Source organism: Mandrillus leucophaeus, unplaced genomic scaffold, assembly GCF_000951045.1.
Source record: "Mandrillus leucophaeus isolate KB7577 unplaced genomic scaffold, Mleu.le_1.0 Scaffold725, whole genome shotgun sequence".
Lineage (NCBI taxonomy): Eukaryota > Metazoa > Chordata > Mammalia > Primates > Cercopithecidae > Mandrillus > Mandrillus leucophaeus.
Genome location: NW_012107864.1, coordinates 449,626 through 472,911, shown reverse-complemented (window position 1 = coordinate 472,911; position 23,286 = coordinate 449,626).

Here is a 23,286-nt window from a genome sequence, read left to right as displayed (position 1 = left end):
AAAAAAAAAAAAAAAAAAAAAAAAAACCCAAACCAAACCAAACCAAACCAAACCAAACAAAAAAACAGGGCCGGATCACGCCTGTAATCCTACACTTTGGGAGGCCAAGGCGGGAGGATCACTTAAGGTCAGGAGTTTGAAACCAGCCTGGCCAACATAGTGAAACCCTGTCTCTACTAAAAATACAAAACAATTAGCTGGGTATGGTGGCAGGCATCTGTAATCCCAGCTACTCAAGAAGACTGAGGCAGGAGAACTGTTTGAACCCAGGAGGCAGAGGTTGCCCTGAGCCAACATCGTGCCACTGCACTCCAGCCTGGGCGACAGAGCAAGACTTTGTCTAAAAAAAAAATAAAATAAAAATAAACAGGTGAGGACTTTTTTTTGAACATGTGGAGTGTGAAATGCCTATTGGTAAACCATGTGGAGATCTCCAGCAGGAAATCTGATATGAAGGTCTACAGATTGGGCAAATGTTTAGGGTTTGATCAGTATATCAGGAAATAAACTGCTTAGACATGATTCTTGAAGATGGGGCAGTGCTTGATCTTCCCCAAGGGAAAGATTAGAAATAAAAAAATATTGTTTAGCCCAGTGTGCTCGTTGCATTTTTTATTCGATAAGAGCTCCCTGTAAGGAGAGTCCCACTCTCATTTCACACTCCTAGCTACTTCCATACTTTCATTTATCACACAAACACAGACAGGCATACATACACATATGTGTACACACTGCCACCAACCCCCACAAACACGTGCATAAACAATTTCACCACCTTATGTTAGCACAATACACAGCATCTTGCGTGCCGTGCCTGAACTTAGGACATATTACCAAAGCCTGCATAGTTAAATGGGGTCAGAATGTCAATCTAAATTAAACTCACAGTTGAGATGATGGACACCATCCCATCTGTCTCAGGCAGTGTTTTGCTTTACCAGAGAGAATCTGACAGCTGTTGTTTAAAAGAAGTCTCACTTCCACTCATTTTATTATTATGACATTCAATTTCCTTCCTGAGACCTTCTTCCAAGTTCTTGATCCCAACCCTAGAAATTTGCATATAAAGTTCCCCGGGCAGCAACAGCATTGAAACAGCTGCATGGTTACTCCAGCAATCATTCTTCCACCTTTCAACTCTTAAAGCACCTGCATTTTTGCTCCTCAGACAGCGCTCTGTTCATACTGCCTTGCAAAAGAGCTGTCTTGGACTAGTCTTATCACTGCTATTAAAATTGTAAACAGTGAGAGGGCAATAACCTTCCTTATGCTTAGCATACAGAAGGAACTTAAAAATAGTACATTCTTGATAGGTTGAATAAATTGCTAAGTGAAAGAAGAACTTTATCTGTGAGAATTATTTTAATTGTTTGACATTGTTAAAATAAACAGAATGCCTTAGATATACTCTGAGATCCATCAAGGGTATGCAAAAGTCAAATGGGATTCCCGCATTCAAGAAACCTGAACAGACAAGAAATTGCAAGAGCTTGCCTCTTTCTATGGCAGAATATTGAAAGGGGTATTATTTTATTTTAATGCTTAAAATAGATTTTGAAGAATAAATATTTCAAGAATTTATTAAACAGTGAGTTCATTCAATGTAATATTTATAAACTATCCGTTGTCAGGTATAAAGAATAACGACAGCCTGAACACCTACGTGTAGTAGTAGTGAGATAAATGTTAAAGAAAAAAATAATCAGTAGTCTCACACTGTAGATTCTTGTGTGCCCTTACAAATTTCTTTTCTTCCCCAATCTAGTCACCCAAATTTTATTTTCTCCGTTTCCTTTGTGTTGCTTTTACTATAAAATTTCAAACTTCTAAGCAAAATGTCACTTTGTTTTGAATTGTAAAGAAAGAAATTGTGAACAGATATGCTGCTACAATTTACTTTTTTTCATTTTTTATGTTCTCAGTATTCATTTACATCATTGCATGTGTACATATCTATTTTCTAACATGATTTTACTGAAATATATTTTTATTCTAACATTGATGAGTGTTTTGATTGTTTTCAAAGTTTTGCTATTGCATAGGCTACTGAGAATATTCTTCCACTTATCTCCTGGTGGACATGCACAGGAATGGAATTCTTGGATCATAGAGTATTAATATCTTCGAATATTCTACATACAATCATGTGGTATTCAATGACAAGGATACATCCTGAGAAATGGGTCATTAGGCAATGTCATAGTTGTGGGAACAGCACAGAGTTTATTGCATGATCCTAAATGGTATGGTGAATTACACATCAAGGCTATATGATATAGCCCACTGCCCCTAGGCTACAAACTTGTACAGCATGTTACTGTGTTCATTACTGTAGGCAACTGTAACACAATGATAGGTATTAGTGTATCTAAACATAGAAAAGGTACAGTAGGCCAGGCGCCGTGGCTCACACCTGTAATCCCAGCAATTTGGGACGTCGAGCCGGGCAGATCACAAGGTCAAGAGATCAAGACCATCCTGGCCAACATGGTAAAACTCCATCTCCACTAAAAATACAAAAATTAACTGGGCATGGTGGCACGTGCCTACAGTCCCAGCTACTCAGGAGGCTGAGGCAGGAGAATCACTTGAACTTGGGGGGCAGAGGTTGCGGTGAGCCAAGATTGTGCCACTGCACTCCAGTCTGGCAACACAGCGAGACTCTATCTCCAAAAAACAAACAAACAAACAAAAAACAGTACATTAAAAAATATAGTAAAGAAGATGAAAAATTGAACACATATACAGGGCAGTAACCATGAAGAAAGCTTATAGGACTGGAAGTTGCTCTGGGTATTAGTGAGTTAGTGGTGAGTAAATGTGAAGGTATAGGGCATTGTGGTACACTACTGCAGACTTTATAAACACTGCACACTTAAGCTACACTACATTTATTTTAACATTTCTTTCTTTAATAATAAATTTAGCTTACTGTAACTTTTTTACTTTATAAAGTTTTTAGTTTATAACACTTTTGACTTTTGTAATAATAATTTAAAACACAAACATACAGTTGTACAGAAAATATTTTCTTTCTATTTTTATAGGATTTTTCATATCTTTCAGTTTTTTCCTTCTACTTTTTAAACTTTCTGGTTAAAAACTAATACACAAACATACACATTATCCTACGCCTACACAGAGTCCGGGTCATCAATATCACTGTCTTCCACCTTCACATTTTGTCCCACTGGAAGGTCTTAACATGCACAGAGCTGCTGTCTCCTATGATAATAATGCTTTCTGAAATATCTCCTGGAGGACCTGCCTGAGGCTGTTTTATAGTTAACATTTTTTAAAAAATAACAGAAGAATGCTATAAAATACTGGTAAAAATTATAGCATATTAAGTAAATAAACCAGTAACATAGTCACTTATCATTTTCAAGTATTATGTACTATACATAATTGTATGTGCTACACTTTCATTAAATTGGCCGTGCAGTAGGTTTGTTTACACCAGCATCACCACAGATGTGACTGATGCATTGCACTATACTTGAATGGCTACATCGCTAGGGGGTGGGAAGTTTTTAGTTTCATTATAATCTTACAGGACCCCCATCCTATATGCTGCCTGCGATTGATTGAAACATGCACTGGGAAAAATCAACACCACGCAGTCAGGTTGTGGAGCTTATTCTTTTAATTCCTACTATCCTCTATATTTTCTTCCTTCTACTTAGTTTGGGTATATTTTGATCTTATTTTTTGAGATTTCTTTTTTCTAATGTAAACATTTACTACTATAATTTTCTTAAACTTGAGTAATATATGACTTTTAAAACTTAGAAGTCTCATTCAGCTCAGGTAGTGACTAATTATTTTACTAACACTCTGTTGAATGGTACAAACATGAATAATTGTATGATATTCTTATTCTTACTGCTTTTATACAACTTTATCTAAAACAAACAGGCAAAATTATAGGAATTGAAATAAGTTATGTTAATATGAAAATGAGGAAGTGTTTCTTAAACGAAATAGCTGCTCACAATGAGCATACATAGCTAAATAAGCTGATTAACTGCAGTGTGCTTTTGCTGAGCACATTATATCACTATTACATACACCATGTGCCATGTGATGACTCAACTTTCTGAACACATTTCTCTATGTAAAAGTTCCTTTGTTCAACTAGCCATGATATAATTTAATCTTCATTTGGCAGGAACATCATTTATGTTTTAAGTACCATTGAAGTTTTGTTAATTAAATGTGTACCAGAAAGCCAAAAAGATAAACACAAGAGGCATTGGAATTAAATATATGAGTTTATAATTGCAGAGCTCAATCATCAACAAACCTTGAAAAGATTCAAACTGTACTTTTATGTATGTTTTAGTCCATTACGAAGATGAAGACATTTGAAAAATCATATCTGTGAGATACTAATGTCACCTATGGTGTGCTTCATTTCCTACTGAGGGAAATGAATCTTTCAACTCGTGGTTACAGATTTTCACTTTAAGAGAACGTAGGCAGTAACCACCTACCTCTTCAGATTCATCAAATTGCATCCCAAACTCACCTTTCCTAGAAATCTAGAATTCCCTGTATGTCTTTTTTACCTGCCAAAGTTTGTGTGGTAGACTGAATAACTGTCTTAAAATATGTGCCTGCCCTAACCCCTGGAACCTGCAAATGTTACCTTCTATGGCAAAAGGAACTTCGCAGATATGATTTACTTAAGGATCTTGAGATGATGAGACTCTACGGGTTAACCTACGGTCCTGACGTAATCACAACCATCTGGGAAGAGTCAAATTTCAGAAAATTCAGTGTAATGACATGATAGAAACAGAAATTAGAGGAATGCATTTTAAAGATAGAGAAAGTGGCCACAGGCCAAGAAATTCAAATGGCCACTAAAAGCTGAAAAAAGCAAGAAATAGGATTTTTTTCCCCTAGAGCCTCCAGAAGGATCTAGCCTTACTGAGACCTTGATTTTAATCCTGAACTTTCTGATCTCCAGAAACTTTAAGAGAAAGAGACTATTGTTTTAAGCCACTAAGATTTTGGTAATTGACTACAACACCAATAGGAAACAAATAGTATATTCTGTTTGGGAATGATCCCCAGTTTATGTCTAATTAATTACTGAATCTCCGAGTTGTCTCAGCCTCCCCACATTCTTTCTTCAGGAAAATTACAGTAGAAGGCACAGTGAGGAATAAGTCTTCCCATTTAAGAGTTTTTTTAGTTCCAGGGTCTTACGTTGACCATGTCACCTACACTATGACCTTTAAAGTTGTCCTTTAAGTTTCTTCCCACCTAGAATATGAGCTCTCTGGTGCTAAAGCCATGCTTTTATTCCTACTTTTATTTTTCAACAACTAGAATAGAATCTGAAATAGAGTGAATAACAAATCTTTAATTGATTTTTGCATACAGGAAAAGACTTGCAAAATATTTTTAGAGCATATGCTATCTCAGAAAAGATGAATCTGGATAGTAAAACAATTTATACGTACATATCCCTGAAAATATTCTGAGTTTTCAATGGGCATTGACCTTTCAAATGCATTGATGATAGATGACCTGTATGACAGAGAAGTGGAAAAAGTTCAGGGTGCGTATTCTTGATTTTGCTGACCTATAATGATCCCAAGAGTTAGAAAGAATATTAGAATTGCCAAAGCTAGGTTAAAACAATCACTAGAATACATATAAATAGGTTATTACTGTGTGAGAAATAGCATTCTGAGCCTCATGCAATGTCCATCATTTTGTTTATGCCCTGATTTGTTCACACTGATTAAACTAGATCACAAAACTTGGTTACTGAAGGAGTTCTTTGGAAATGAGTGGTGTTCCTTTTCCTTGAAAATATTTGCTTATGAGTCAGAAAAGTACTATATGTGGAAAATGTAGTTATTAGAAGATATTTTATAGCTTCAAATTGACTTTATGGTGATTGGCACCCACAGCTATATCAACCATTCTCTTTGCTTTTTCTTTTGTTGTTCTTGTAGTTAGAATTCTTTCTGTACCTGGAAATGGTATTACAGAGCCAAGTACAATCCCTAAGAATAGTGAATGATTGGAATAATTAAACATGAACCATATAATATCTCAGCCATATGTCAGTGCACATAGCATGCTTTTATTTCTGGGACTGATTTTCATGTTGGTTTTCACAGTCATAGCATCACGCTAAAGGGGAACATACAAAGAAGAGGAACCAATGCATGTCCTGTGATCATGGTTTTGTGGAATCACTTTAGCCCAAGGATTGCTATATTCCATGTCAACAAAGGTTGTCATGATCTATGGTTAATGTACATATATTAATCAAGTGATAGCATTATAATACAAGTTATGTTCAGTCAGGATTTATAGCCAGAAGTCTTATCTGCCATCTAGCTGCATGAATATTTTTCAAATGTCGGTATTGCTAATGGTTAAAGAAACGAACATTGATTCAATGTGAAGTTTTTTTGTGTTAATCATTATTTCCAGATTTGTAAGCACTGAAATACTTAAAACATGTCTCCATAATGGCACATTTATAAAAGCTTTCTGGTTATTTAGTTTTGGATTTTTGAGGACCTGGGAAGAGGTATGAAGAGTACTATTTCCCATTTGTTTATCTGTGCATTATTAAAGATGTTTAGAGCTAATATTTTCATTGAAATTTCTAATTTTCACATATGCAAATGTACTGTATCTCTGTATCCTAGCCTACAATCTATAACAAGAGACATTTATTGAGTTGAATATGTTTCATGGGGTCTTGGTCTCAAAACTGTTTTAACTGCAGAACATATAAATCCCCATCCTTGTTTGACCCAGAAGAAGCCATTCTGTACACAAATTAAGCGTGATTAGATAAAAAAAAATTAGAAAAAATGAGAAGGAAAAACCCCATCCAGACCTGCAAAAGATTCTGTTCTAACCTCTCAAGCCTACAGCCTAATATATATAGCTTATATGTATAGAACAACTTTGTGTTTCTTTGCATGTTCTAAGATGTACAAGAGGAAGAGAAATACACATTTTTGTGTGTGTATGTTGTTTTTTTTTTTTTTTTTTTGAGATGGAGTCTTGCTCCGTTGCCCAGGCTGGAGTGCAGTGGCGCCATCTCGACTCACTGAAAGCTCTACCTCCCAGGTTCATGCCATTCTCCTGCCTCAGCCTCCCGAGTAGCTGAGACTACAGGCACCCGCCGCCATGCTCGGCTAATTTTTTGTATTTTTAGTAGAGATGGGGTTTCACCATGTTAGCCAGGATGGTCTTGATCTCCTGACCTCATGATCTGCCCTCCTCAGCCTCCCAAATTGCTAGGATTATAGGCGTGAGCCAACGCACCCAGCCAGAAATATACATTTTTAACATAAGTCCCCACACTTTAGATTTTCTTGGAAGCCAGAACAGAATGATGCATTTGACCAGAATGTGATGGCTTGAAGAGCATAAGGTATGGAGAGTGATTGGTGAAAGAACAGACTCTCTAAAAGTCACCAGGCCCACTTCCCTTCAACCTCCTTTTTCCTATTACAAAGGAGATTACTGGCAAACTGGTATAAAAATTTTGTGAAGATTCTACGCATCTGTCTGTTTATGATTCAAAGGAAAAAGTGGAGAATGCATGTATATCCTTCTATAATTGAATAAACTTAAGGAAAAGTGATAGGTCCTTTTGCTCCTCAATGCAGAAGGGTTTTAACGTTATAGAAAAAAAATTTAAGTGAAGTAGGCTTATTTTTCCCTCTCTGTAATCCTTTATCCACACTTCTCATATCCAGCCCATTAAGATTTCAGAATATTGCTTTAAGTTTGTTTGTTTTCTTTGTCTTTTATTGGAGGGAAGACACAAAATAGAGAAAAACGGCCTCTAGGCTTTGTGTTCAAATCAGACTGCTGAAAACTATAACAGATTATACTTTTAAAATTCAGTGTTTTCATATGCAAGAACCAAGTTACTTTGATAATAATGTTTGAATTTATATGTAAAGATTATTTACGGCATTCCTCTATTTTACCCCAACATCTGACAGCATCTGTAGTGATATCTCCTCCATTGAGCTCCTGATGTTGGTCATCTGCTTGTCCTCTTTTTCCTTGTCAGAGTTGCCAGAAGTTTGAAAATTTTGTTGACCGTTTCAAAGAACCAGCTTTGGGTTTCATTCTCTCTCTCTTCTCTCATTCTCTCTCTCTCGCATTGATTTCTGCTTCTTTATTTTCTTCTTTTGCTTACATTGGGTAAATTTTCATCTCATTTTCCTAATTTCTTAAAATGAAAACTTAGGTTTTTGTTTTGAAAACTTTCTTCTTTTCTAACGTAAGTATTGAGTAGTATAAATTTCCCTTTATACCCTGATTTAATTAAATTTCACAAATCTTGAAATGTTGCATTTTCATTTCTAGTCACTTTAATGGGTTTTCTAATTCTCCTTAAAAACATTAGAAAGTGCTCTTTAATGCGTATATTAGTTTGCTAGAGCTGTCATAACAAATACCACAGACTGGGTGGCTTACACAAAAGAATTTTATTTTCTTACAGTTCTGGAGGCTGAAAGTTCAAGAACAAGATGCCTGCAGGCTTGGTTTCCTCTGAGGCCTCTCTCCTTGACTTGCAGATGGCAGCCTTCTTGATTTGCCTCTTTACATGGCCGTGCTTCTGTGCATAAGTACCCTTGGTGTTTCTCTAAGCATACCAATCACCTCTCTTATAAGGACACCAGTCAGATTGGATTAAGGAATACCCTAAAAGCTTATGACATCTGTCATTAACTTATGACATCTCTAAAAGCCTTATTGTCATATACAGTCACATATTGAAGTACTAGGGATTCAGACTTAAATTATGATTTTTAGGGGGACACACTTCAGTCCATAACACAAATTAGTTAGAGTTGTGTTGTTTAATTCCCAGATAAATATAAATGTTCTTATTCCTTTATATTATTTTATTATTATTTTCAAATATCTTGTTTTATAAGCCAGTATATTATCTATATTGGTGAATGTGTCATGTGAACTTGAGAAGAATATGCATTCTGCTGTTTGGGGAGAAGTATTTTATACACGCCAGTTAGATTTCATTGTTTGATGGTGGTGTTCCATATCTTTGCTGATTTTCTGTCTAGTGGTTGCATTAATGATGAAGAGATAAGTTTTGATGTCTTCAATTTTAATTTAAAATTTTTATTTTCCTCCATTCTGTTTTCATCAGTTTTTTCCTATGTGTTTAAAAGTCTTTTTCTTGTAAATATATATTTAGGATTAATATATCACACTGGTGACTTTTTATCATAAATTACCATTAATTTTATAATTAAGTAATTTTCTATTTTGTTCATGGTATTTACTTTGTGCCGTAAAATCCACTTTGCGTGATATTAATATGGTCATTTTCATTTACTTATTATTATTATTTTTATAGTATTTTTTTTCAGCCTTTTGTTTTTAAGGTCTCATATCACTACATTTAAAGTGAGTTTTTTGTAGAGAGCATAAAGTTAGGTCATTTTTAAAAAATCCATTTTACTAATCTGTTACTTTTAATTAATAAGTATAGACAATTTACATTTAATGCAATGAGCATGTATATGTATAGTATGTTTTAATTTAGGCCTACTATTTTATTATCTACTTCCTGTTTGTTTCTTTCATTTTGTTTATCGTTTTCTGTATTTCACATTTATTGCCTTCTTACAGGTTGTTTGAACATTTATTTTTCTTTGACATGGAGTCTTGCTCTGTCACACAGGCTGGAATGCAGTGGTGCGATCTCAGCTCCCTGCAACCTCCATTTCCCTGGTTCAAGCAATTCTCTGCCTCACCCTCGAGTAACTGGAATTACATGATGCCTGCCACCATGCCCGGCTAATTTTCTTTTTTTTTATTTTTAGTGAGACAGGGTTTCACCATCTTGGCCAGGTTGGTCTTGAACTCCTGACCTCATGATCCACCCACCTCGGCCTTCCAGTTGAACATTTTTAAATATTCCTTTTTTAACTTGTTATGGTAATTTGACTATAAAATTATGCAGAACTTTTTGATAATTCTTTTCCAGCTGAAGGAAGACTACGAGAATTTATCATGAATAAGCATACTCTAAAAGAATGGCTAAAGGAATTTTTTTAAACAGAAAAGAAATAAACAGTAGAGAAGATATATTTGAACATTGACAGTAAAAGAGGAACAGAAATAGTAAATACCTTAGTATGCTATTCTTTTCTCCTTAGCTTGTTAAAAATAGGTTGGATGGTTGAACACACACATGCAAAAATGTTACTATGATATTGTAGTTCTGTTCTTTCTTTAACTCCATAATAACAGATTTCAGTTTGATTATGATTTTATGTTATTTGTTTTGATGTGCTTAAATATTTGCCAATTATTTTCTGAATATTTTCCTTATATTCCAGTTTTCTCATTTGGATAATTTACACTTCCATCTGAGGAATAGGTATATTAGTCCATTCTTGCATTGCTATAAAGAACTACCTGAGACTGGGTAATTCATAAAGAAAAGACGTTTAATTGACTCAGAGTTCTCCAGGCTGAACAGAAAGCATGACAGAGGAAGCCTCAGTAAACTTACAATTATGGCAGAAGGTGAAGGGAAAGCAGACACCTCTTAACATGCTGGAGAAGGAGGAAGAGAGAGAGAAGGGTGAAGTGCTACACTCTTTTATAAACAACCAGTGAGAATTCACTCACTATTACAAGAACAGAAAGGCGGAAATACACCCCCATGGTTCAACCACCTCCTACCAGACTCCTCTTCCAATGCTGGGGATTACAATTCAATATGAAATTTCAGCAGAGACACCGACCCAAATCATATCAGTAAGTTTTGGGTGTTTTTTCATGGAATGTATGTTCTCAATAAAGTCTATTTGTGTTTATCTTCAAATGTTTCTATTTTGCTTTTGTTATTGAAGGATTATTTTCTTGTTATTAAGTAAATAATTCTAGATTAACTATTACTTTGTCTCAAAATTTTGAAGAACTTATGATGATATCTCATGGCTTCTGTTGTTGATGTTGTAAAAACTGTAATCAGTATGTCATTCTTTCAAAGTTGTCTTTTTTTCTCTCGTTGTTTTAAATATCTTTTTGTTTTTGGTGTACTTCCTTTTCCTTAAAGTGTGACTAAGTATAAATGTTTTTTTTTTAGGTATACATTTAGCTTTTTGTGTCTATAAATGTGTCTGGAAAGTGCTCAGCAATTAACTCTTCAAATATTGCCTCTTTTCACTATCGCTTCCTTTGAGGATCCTTATTAAACAAACTGTAGCCTTAGGATTTTGTACCTTTTGTTCTTTCTCTTTGCAATGACCCTCTCCTTGAACATTCTCCTCCTCCTGCAGACATACATATACACATATACACCCACCCTCCCTGGACTTTGAATAGTCCATACACATATTGTCAAATATCTCTCACTACCTATACCAGATTAGCTCTCATTATTCTATGTTCTTTTTGTATCTTTTCCTTCATAGCATGAAAAATTACTATAATTAGACGAATGATATATAATAGAAATAAGATCTTTTTTGTCTCAACATCATCCTATCCTCAGTACACAGCACAGCTCCTAGCTCCGTAAATACTATTAAGAGAATAATTTAAAATAAGTGGACAAGGAAATGCAATTTATCACAGCAAGTAGGGGTAGAGTACCAAAATTGACCTCATCAAAATTAGAAGAATTAGATGAATAAATTAAATTTGAAAATCCTTCTAACTACTCAGTATATAAAGCACATAACTTCCAAAATGCTTTATAATCCAATGTTATTTAAAACCTAATTTTGAGTAGCTTAACAGCAATTGAAACTAGGAATTCAGATGTAAAAGGCCATATTCATGCCATTGTGTAAAATATTCAAAAAGCCTATATCTTATCATAAATATTCTTTGAATATATCTCTTGAAGAAGTAGATACCTGATTTGTAGAGATTTAATAAATAGCAGATATAAATAGTTACTATAAATAATAACACTGATTATCTTGTGTAATCAAACCCTTCACCTGCTGTGATATGCACTGCATTTATGCAGATCAGCTGTAGGCCTTTCATCCATGAAATTATAGAATGTATAATGTGATGGCCCATGATATATTCAGTGTAATTGCTTATTTATAAAAAGAGCTATCAACAGCCCACTTTAAATAAATTCAGAAATCACCATAGGGCATTTAGAAATGAATATTTTATATGACATTTTAAAAAGATTATGAGAATTTCTTTGAACAGTAAAATTAATGGCTGTTTGGCGGTTTAAACTCATCCAGTGTAGATTCTGGATAATAGCATATAAACCATAATTACTGTATTTGTATCTTAATTAGGAATAACCCCATATACCTTACTAGTAATGTATTTTTAGCTTAAAATATGAATAAAGGGAAAACAAAGTAGTAAGTTAAATCCCCTCATGGGTCATTTGAATGTAAAGCATAATTTAATCATAACTCTGTATGCTTTTCTATCTATCTATCTTATCTATCTATCTATCTATCTATCCATCTATCTATCCATCCGTCTATCTGTCCACACATCTATATTTTACTACAATAGCCTTTAAGTGTATATTTCCCACCGAAAATATAAAATTTTTGAACTTTGAATGTCATATTTAAACATTTAAAGCTTTTAATACACTCAGAAACAATGAATCTTTTGTATCTTTGATCTTTAGTATAAATGGATTTTACAATAGTTTAAGATGTATTATAAAGTTAGAATTACTTATCAGAATCCCAAATTTCCCAAATTCCCCAAATTCCCAAGAATAATAATCTTAGTTCAAAATTAGCTAAAGAATATTAAAGTAGTGAATCATTCACAGTAGTGTTTATCACAGTAGAAACGAAAGGACACAATTAGAATTTGTGAACTACAGGATAATAGAAGTAGGTGTTTGTATAATAATAATTCATTAGATACTCACTGATCACTTCAGACGGCCACAGAGTTTCCTGCATACTCTCCTATATTCTAAGAGCAAAGAACATTTTCCATATATTATTTTGTACTTTTTTCCATGTTAATTTTGAAATCTTTAAAATAGTACTGTATTGTCTTTTTATATATTTTTAGGTTTTCTTCTGATTGTAGCACATACCCTCATGCAAAAAATGTTATCATTCTTAGCAGTAAACCAAATGCTGTGAAGGATATAAAATACACAGAAAACAGTGTCTGGGGACCACTTTTAGTCAATAGAACAAATTCTATGTTTAGAGAAACTTGGAAGCTCGCTATAAATGTAGTGGAAATCATTTCACTAAAAGTAAGGACAATTATGGCAATATATCAAGTTCATATCATCTGCGTAGGCTAGGAAAGCAAGATGGAAACAACAAATTCATACTTTTAACTTTCTCATTGTAACACTGATACTGGGGGTGAAGGATAAAAATAAAGTGAATACAAACTATAAAGAACATGCAGCTAAAACATTAATTTTGTGAGAATCAAGGAAGAACATTAGCCATGAGATCTACTTACATGAGACATGGGATCTATTCACATAAGAAATGTGACTTGTTTTATATGTGTGTGTGTATATATATATGTATATGTGTGTGTGTGTGTGTATTTTTTCTATGAAATACAACAGTAGATAGAATTTCAGGCAGTAGTAGTAAGGCTGTAATGTTTAAGCTGATTTATCTAGGAATTCCACAAAAATATAGTGAAGATAAAACCAACTTAAAGTTAAAACATATATAGAGATGATACATTTTTTAAAATGGACTTAGGTTTTTAGAGCAGTTTTAGGCTTACAGCAAAATTGAGCAGAAGAGAAAAGAGATTCCCATATGCCTTCTCCCACACAAGCATAGCCTCCCCCATGTCAACATTCCCCACCAGAGTAGTACATTTTTCCCCCAATGGAGGAATCTAATTAACACATTATTATCACCCAGAGTCCATGATTTACATTGTGTTCACTTTCGGTGTTGTAAATTCTACGGCTTTGGGCAAATGTATAATGACATATGTCTATTAGGTTGGTGCAAAAGCAATTGTGGTTTTTGCCATAAAAGTAAAGGCAAAAACCACAATTACTTCTGCACCAACCTAATACCATTATAGTATCATAAAGAGAAGGTTCACTGCTCTAAAACTCATGTGTATTCTGCCTATTCATCCCTCCCTCCCCTACAAACTCCTGGCAACCACTGATCATTTTAACGCTGCCGTGGTTTTGCCTTTTCCAGAATGTCATATAGTTGAAATCATACAATACATAGCCTTTAGAGATTGGCTTCAGATTGAGACAAGGATTTTTTAAACACGTGTAGGCGTTAGTTTTTAGACAACAGTCTAAACCAAGCTTATCCTGATGTCAGTTAATAATAAGACCTCTAGTCCTTTGATTGAATGAAGGCTTAAAGAACACGCAGAACTCTGAGGAAACTGGTAAGTGAGTGCTTAGGCACCCCTGTTCTTTAAGTCCCCTCTGTTCCTATTCACATGCCTTACAGGGGCACTTCATTAATTTATGCCTGAGAATATATATACATGGGGAAAAGGAAAGGAAAAGAAATATCTTCTCCCCCCAATTGAATCCCTAGTTTTTACTTCAATTTGACATCTCTTTCCTCTACTTATTTTCATGAGTGCAAGAGCAAAGAAATTAATTTTCCTTTACTACACTCAAGTAGTAAAAAATGTGGAAAGGGAGAATTAATTTCAAATCTTTAAAAATGAATTTAAATCACAGAGATTCCATTAATTTTATCTTCTCTATATATATTTGTAATAAAAGCAAATGCTTTCTCATTTTAAGCTATTAATTCGTATAAATGTTGTAGAGTTAATTTTACGATGCTACATTTTTATAATCTGTTCCCAAATATTACAAGATTCTTGGAGTCGGGCAAAAAGTAAAAAGATATATTGTTATATGAAAACTAGGTGGTGATGCATTTACATTGTAAATATCTAGAGTATGTTCCTTAGTGTATTTGTATATTTATAAATTATATTTTAACTCACTTTCTAGAAAAGTACTGATGAAAATAATGATATTAGATGTTTGCTTGAGTAATGGCACATAGGATTTTAAATTTTTTGCTTCTTATGTATTTAAGGCTATTACACTACTTGAAAAAACTGTATAGTACACATTACATTTTTAAAAGTTATTATTTGTCCTTCCTGTCAATTAAAGGGAAGTTTTTTGTGACAGATGAGAGGACAGTACATATGAACTTCAAAAAGAAAGTTGAAATATTCTATATGACCAACCAACACGGGAAAGGATTTTTCAGGTTGCAATTGTATCTTCATATGGTCACATGGTTTGTTTCCTATTTTAATATGCACTTTATCTTGCTGTTTCAATGTGCTAAAGGTAAGAAAACAAATGGCTTGTGAAATAGGTATAAAATAAACTTAACTCCATTTTCAAACACACATACACAAAGTGAACTATATTTGATATCTACTACATGTTTTTCATGTAGGAAAAGTATTGTTGTTTATACCAATTTCTTTTGCCATATAAAAACTATAATCTGTAGAGAATTAAAAAGTGGCTTTTTTTTAAAGCACAGTACTTTGCCCCAAGGCAGATGTGAGAATATTCTAAATGAATTATTAACCCAGAAGAATTTAGGAATATTTCATTGCACCCAGGAGAGGGAAAAAAAGAATCTGTCCTCCTCCTTGGTGAAGGTGAATGACAGCCAGCATCCCAACGTCCAATATGTGGTCAGAAAATGTCTCTTCTGAATTGGACATAAAGTGTGTGGTCTTGCAGTCAACTATGATGAATAGCCTTTAAAAAACCCTTTTCAAGCTTAGCATTCTATAAATTAATGAATACCTACCAGAAATTTGCAGGTGCACAATATTAGTAGAAACAGAGAAAACTAACATAATAAAAGAAGAAAAATAAGCCCAACAGAGAGAAGTATTAAAAAATAAAACTTGTATTATGGAGTGAAAGGAAACAGAAGTAACTTAGTAATGGTTTGTATTTGTATAAAAGCTAATTATATGAAGTACATTACATGAAGTACAATTCCATGGATCAGAAGTTTTTTTGTGTGTGTGTGTGTTTTTAGTAACAAATATGTTATGGGAGTTTAGATGAAAAGAAAAATTTTGAGTGTAATCAAACACTGGAATAAACCTTTCCAAATATTGGCAGAATGACCATCACTAGAGGTATTTTTTGAAAGTTTATGTCAGACTAGAATATGACTTCAGTAGGTTTCTACATTCAAACAAAAATTCAACAAAATAATTATTAATAAGCCAATGATTCCATGGCTATTGAAAATGGTTAAAAATAAAATTATTTTAAAAATAATATTGGAATAGTAAAATGTATTCACAGGAGAAAGAAAGCAAAGAAAATTCTATATTTTTTATTGTGTAAAAAGATATATTTGAAATTATTCATAATATACGAAGCCAATCAATACTTATGCAGTTACCAAATGCAACTTAACCCTTCTAATGAAATTCTATATCTGTCTTTGGTTTAAGAAAGCTTTAGCTGTACAAACTTGAATGCTGGAATTCATGAAGAGTATTTTTTTCTGCCTTTAATGACAAGATGTGAGCTAAAAAATGAACTTACTAGTTTCATGGAAGGACACCAGCAAGAAAATGAATAAAAGCATCAGTGTAATAATGAATTTTCCAAAAAAGTATGTGTGTATAATAATGGATTCAGAAACATTTTCATTGAAAATTTTGAAAATTATGAGTTAAAGATAAGAAATTAGGCAAAAGAAGGAAGTAAATTTAAATTTGCTTTTTCATTTTAAAAACACAAAATATAAAAATAGATTTTTCAAATCAGTCATTAGGTCACCTAATTATAATCACTGCTTGCTATTCTCTGCTCTTTGATATATTATTATTTTTAAAACTGTGATTTTAATAGATTTGTCTCAATTGAATGATTATGCCATGACTTATACACTACTTCCAAGACATTTGATTATTTCCAAAGTTTTGTTATTAAAAATGTATTTGTTCCTTTAGATTTCCTGTATGTGAAATAATTCTTCAGTAAGAATTCCCAGAAGTTAAACATGTCAAAGGCGAAAACATTTTTCTTCTGATGTATAAGCTAAAAATATTTTCAAAATATATTTCAAATATTTTGAAAATATTTCAAAAATATTTTCATGCCAATGTGAAATGCCATGAACAACATCTGAGAGTTTAGCTGCACCCTATCCTAGGCAACATAAAATATCATGTTTCTCATTAAGTGCTAATTTAATAGATGAAAATTAGAAATTCATTTTGATTTTCAAAGTGTTTTTAAATTATAAAACCTAATGTGATTAAAATATATTACCAATTGATGGTTATAGGGGAGATACTACCTCTTTTTACTGAAAACTTTTATTATTCTTGGACTAAGTATCTACTAGTAAGGTGGTAAAATTTGCATTTCTACAATTCAGTTCAATGGAGTAGTAGGAGAACCAGGTTGCACACATTTATTTCTGTTCTTTTGTGTATATAAAGTTTTGAGCTATTGGTATTGTTTTTCACCAGTTTTAATAGGCTGAATACTGGCCACTCAAACAATTTACAAGGTAATACTTACAAATTCCAGGTATTGGGGGACCTGGAGTTCCCCAACACCTGGAATTTGTAAGTATTACCTTATAAAGAAAAAGGTTTTTTTGTAAGTATGATTAAATTAAGAATCCTGCCATGGAAGATAATCCTGTATTATCAGCTCTGAATCCAACCCCACCATTTTTATAATATAGAAAGAGAAGCAAATTTAGACACACACAGAGGAAGTGAAGGTAATATAACCAAAGTGATGGGAGGCAAAAACCAGAGTGATGTAGCCACAAGTCAAACAATGCCCAAAGCCTGAAGAGACAAGGAAAGGATTTTCCCCTAAAGCTCCAGAGGGAGCACAGACCAGGCAACAGCTTGATTTTGGCTCAGTGAGAATGATTTTGAATCTGTGGCTTCCATAACTGTGAGAGTTTGATTCTGTGTCCTTGCTATTGTGAATAATGCTATAATGATCATATGAGTGCCTGTGTCTTTTTGGTAGAAATTTATTTTCCCTTTTGGTAGCTACACAGTAATGAGATTATTGGTTCAAATGATAGTTCTGTTTTCAGTTCTTTGAGAAATCTCCAAACTGCTTTCCACAGTGGCTGAATTAATTTATGTTTCCACCAAAAGTGTATAAATATTCTCTTTTCTACACAACCTTGCCTGAACCTAAAATAAAAGCTGAAATTAAAACTAAACTTTGAGAGAATAAATTTTTGTTGTTTTAAGCCACCAAGTTTGTGTATCTATTACAGAAGCCAAAGGGAACTAAGACACTGTGTATTTTCACTCGTAAACCTTTGGAAAAATTTAGGTTGGTTTATCAATTATTGTACTAAAATTTGAATCCAGTAGATGTTACATTTATTCCTTTGTATTAGTCATGGTTCTCTAGACAGACAGGACTAATAGGATAGACATTTATATGACAGGGAGTTTATTAAGGAGTACTGACTCACAGGATCACAAGGTGAAGTCCCACAATCGGCCGTCTGCAAGTTAAGGCGCAAAGAAGCCCATCTGAGCTTCAAAACCTCAAAAATAGGGAAGCCGACGATGCAGCCTTCAGTCTGTGGCCAAAGGCCCAAGATCCCCTGGCAAACCACTGGTATAGGTCCGAAAGTTCAAAAGCTGAAGAACTTGGAGTATGACGTTCAAGGGCAGGAAGCAGCCAGCACAGGAGACAGATGGAATCCGGAAGACTTGTCCAGTCCAGTGTTTCCACCTTCTTCCACCTGCTTTTATCCTAGCTGCACTGGCTGCTGATTAGATTGTGCCCACTCGGATTGAGTGTGGGTCTGCTTCCCCCAGTCCACTGACTCAAATGTTAATCTCCTTTGGCAACACCCTAACGGCCACATCCAGGAGCAATACCTTGCATCCTTCAATCCAGTCAAGTTGACACTCAATATTAACCATCACATTCTCTAATATAGTTTCCCCCATTCACCTTTTGATGAAGTATCAAAGTTAGTAGGTTGTTATGGTTTGAATGTTTGTCCACTTCAAAACTTATGCTGAAATTTAATTCCCATTGTTGCAGTATTAAGTGAGCACCCTAAGAAGTGATTAGGCTGTGAGGGCTGTATCCTCATGGGTGAGACTGGTGCCACTGTAAAATAGCAAGTTCAGCGTTTTCCTGTCTTTCTGTTTCTGCCATGGGTTGACACTGCAAGAAGATCCTCGCCAGATGCTGACCCTCAAACTTGGACTTCTTATCCTCCAGAATTCTGAAATAATAAATTTCTGTTCATTATAAATTACTCAGTCTCAGGTACACTCTTGTGGAAACAAAAATTAACTGAGATACATGTCTTGTCCTAACGCTCTGGGAAAATCACTAAAGGCTTAAGATCTGAAAGTATACATCAGCGAGGCAAGATGAACACAAAATTGCTTATCTTTCATTAATAGGAAAAAAAACTCACAAATATTCAATTTCCCAAAGCAACTTCAAAACAAAAAAATGTAACACTTAAACATAGATGTGTGAATGCCCTCCTTTTGCATTTAAACCTGATGGGGTTTAACAAGTTCTATATCATGCATCTAAAAATGTTTGTCTTATAAAACTCTAAATTTAAGTAGTAAATATTCTAACAGCTTGTGCACATTTTTATGTCACATTTTTTCACATTTTATGTAATCTATTAAATCATCCCATTTGTCATAAAAAGAAAAATGTATATTTTTTTCTATTTCTAGTAACCAGAATAACTTCCAATGAGGACAGAAATTAAAAACCTTATAATCTTCATAAATAAAAAGAATGTATTTTTTCATATTCAGATATGTCATATTTGAGAAATTTCTTTTAAAATATGTACATAGCAAGGACTATTAGGAAGAACACTACATATAATGTGTGAGAGCCTGAGTAGCTCTGATTTGATACTTTCTCTTTACATGCAAACTTGGCAATCTAAATCTTTGGAAATTTCCACTGGAGATCTATTAAAAACAGATGCCACTTTACTTGCAGGACTACTATAAAACTCAAATATGTAAAATAACTTGGAAATTATAATGACTTCTGCAAAAATAACTATTATGTTGGAATACCAATATACTTGTATACATGGATGCTAATTTATCAATTAATTATCAGATGATGACCATATGGCATTAGTGTGAAGTGGCAGATTCTGGCATATTTTAAAAAATGATTTTTTTATTTGTGTAGCAGTAGTGACACTGTTGTGAGGAAATGTAACCTGCCATTTTCAAACAACTTCCTCAGAATTATGCTGACTGGAATAGTATTCCAAAATGTTTCTTTTTACTATATTAGTACAATATCACTGATAACATAGAACACAAATATAAGTTTAAATCTAATAACAAAATGTTACTCAAATGCATTTAAAATCATTCTACATAATGAAATCATGTTATGTCAAATGTTTAACTTAATTCAATGGATGAGTCATTTCTAGTTTTCTGGGATCTGATGTGATAACAGACTCTTACACAGCAAACATCACCGGGTAAATACACCTTTTCCTCTTCCTGGAACAATGTTTCTTTAGATAATATCATGGTGCACTCTCTCACCTTCTTCAGATCCTGACATATTTGTCTAATGTCCACTGAAGACTTGCCTTCTCCCTTATCTAAATTACTCTATCCCTGACACTGTCACCTGCCTTCACTGCTTTATTTTTTTTCTTGTCACCAGCTAACACACTCTATACTTTATCTGTTCATCTGCATTGCATTTTGTCTGAGTCTCTTAATAGAATGCAACAGCCACAAAGTCAGACTTTTAAATTTCTGTTTTATTTTTAGCGTATCTTAACACCTAATACCTACAATGGTGTTGGCACTTAAATGGTTTTAGATAAATGAATTAATTAGCAAATGGATAAATGCCTGACCGAATAATCAAATTAAGGAAGACAGCAGAGACTTTCTAACTTAACATTAACTTCTTTAGCTAATAAATATCTAATTGGTAACTCAACTATGCTTAACTCCATGTAGGGTGACATAAGAATAAGAGTAATAGAAAGATAGGAGTGATAAAAAGAAATACTAAATTATTCTTTTGGAAGGGGTACTTTAACCTCTTCCTTTCCTTACATATGCAAGGTGATACAGATATTAATTTGATAATAAAATAAAAAATAACTAGAGATGTAAATTGCAATGAAAGTATAATCAAATATAATAAAATATAGTAAATGTAAAAATCTTTTTCACTGTTTTAAATAAAATGCATTGACTTTCTTTAAAACATAAAAGTATATATTGAAATACTTACTGGAGGTCTAATAATAGAAATATAAATAACCAAATAAATGGAAAAGGATCAATTGGAAGGAACTTTCCAATTGTGTGTGTGTGCGTGTGCGTGTGTGTGCACTTTATTGTCCCAATTTTAACTTACATTTGTTTGGACGGTATATACTCCGTTTCTATCCCCTTAGGAGTTGTCCTAGAAATTGCAGCAAACATTATTAGCTTATAAAAATATGATGTTAACCTGTATTTTAGCCTCATCTGCAACAGTCCAAGGAACTTACGTAAAAGTGAATAAAACTTATTTTACTGCCCTTCCAACTTATATCATGTTGGTGCCATATACTTTAATTTCAGCTATTTTAAGACTTTAGAAGATATTATTTATTAATATTGTTGTATACACTCTAAGTTGATTCGTATTCACTCTCATTTTGAGTACCCATTTTTGTCTTTGTTTAAAATGTTAGTAAAATAAGTAGTAAGCCTAAAAATGAATAAACATGGTATTTTTCCTTCTGCATAACAATGTTTTTAGGTTTGCGTTTTTTTTTTTCTTTTGACTAAAAAATAATCTTCATTTAGCCATCTTCCTTAGTATGTCTTCATGGGTATGGAATTCTACATGAAAGATAATTTTTTTCATCATATTGATACTATGCTTTGACTTCTAGTTTCCATTGTTTATATAGAAAAGTCAACCAGCCTTTGTAAAACAAATAGTTTTTTTTTGTTTTTCTCAAGATGTTTTCAAGATATTTCTACTTTTTTTTCTTTGTAGTTTGACAAGGATACTTCTAGTTGTATTTTTTCTAATACTACTTCTAGTTGTACTCCTTCTTAGAAATCTTAGGCATTTTTAGTGTATCAAATTGATATCTTTTAAAAATCTGTAATATCCACAGACTTAATTCTTGAAATGGTGTTAATATTTTACTGCTCTATTTTCTCTCTTTCTTCATTTAAATCAACTATACGTGTTTAATTGATTTGATTGACTTAATTAATTTAGATGATTTGGTTAATTTAACTTACATGGCAGGTTGAATGTATACGACTCTTCCTTCCATCAAGGAGAGGTCAGCAACTTGTTGTCATTGAAATTAGAATTTCTCACTGAGTATTCTGTTTCTCTTAACTGTACTTCTGTACTTTTCATCCTCTGCTAGCTTCAGGCTACATTCTGGATAATCTCACTGACCTATTATTCAGCTCCTTATTTCTCTCCTTAGCTATTTCTAATCTTGGGTGACATTTATCCATTGAGTTTATAACTGTTGCTATTTTTCTTTTCAATGCTAAAATTTCTGTTTGCTTCCTTTTGAAATCTGCACTCCGTGTTGCTTAAAAAAATTTTTTTCAAAATTTTCTTTTATTTTGTCAACTATGGGAATGAGAATTGTTTTGTATTCCCTGATACATTCAAGATGTAATTTTTTGGAATAATTTGTTTATGTTGTTATATTTTCCATGTCTTACTCATGATTTCTTGTTTCGATAAAAGCCTGGTTACTTTTGCTTGTTAGATGCTCATTTATTTTGTTCTAAAATATATAGTGGAAGTAAAATGAGGTTAAGAAAATTCACTCCTCCTTCAAGTAAGATGATTTTTTTTGTTTCTTTCAGGGGATAGGAAATGCTACCTATCTCATTTTAATCCATATTGAAGGCTTCAGATTTCCTTCATTCTCCAAGTGATGCAAAACTAAGGTGAGCAGTAAATTCATAGGTGATTTAATTAAGGCATTTTTTTTTACTTTAAAGGTTTATCCCTTTGGGACTGCAGCTTAATGCCTCAGCTTAATTTCTTGTATAATTAAAATTATTGTATTTCATAAGTTTATGTTGTAAATGTTATATTATAAACTTATTTCCTTTATAAATAAATTTCATAACCTTCATAAAGCTTGAGCTTTCTACTCACTGAGGCCAATAAAATTGTATTTCAACTTCACAGTTTTTTCTTACTGATTGGCAAATGTCTTTATTTTATTTATTTATTTATTTATTTATTTATTT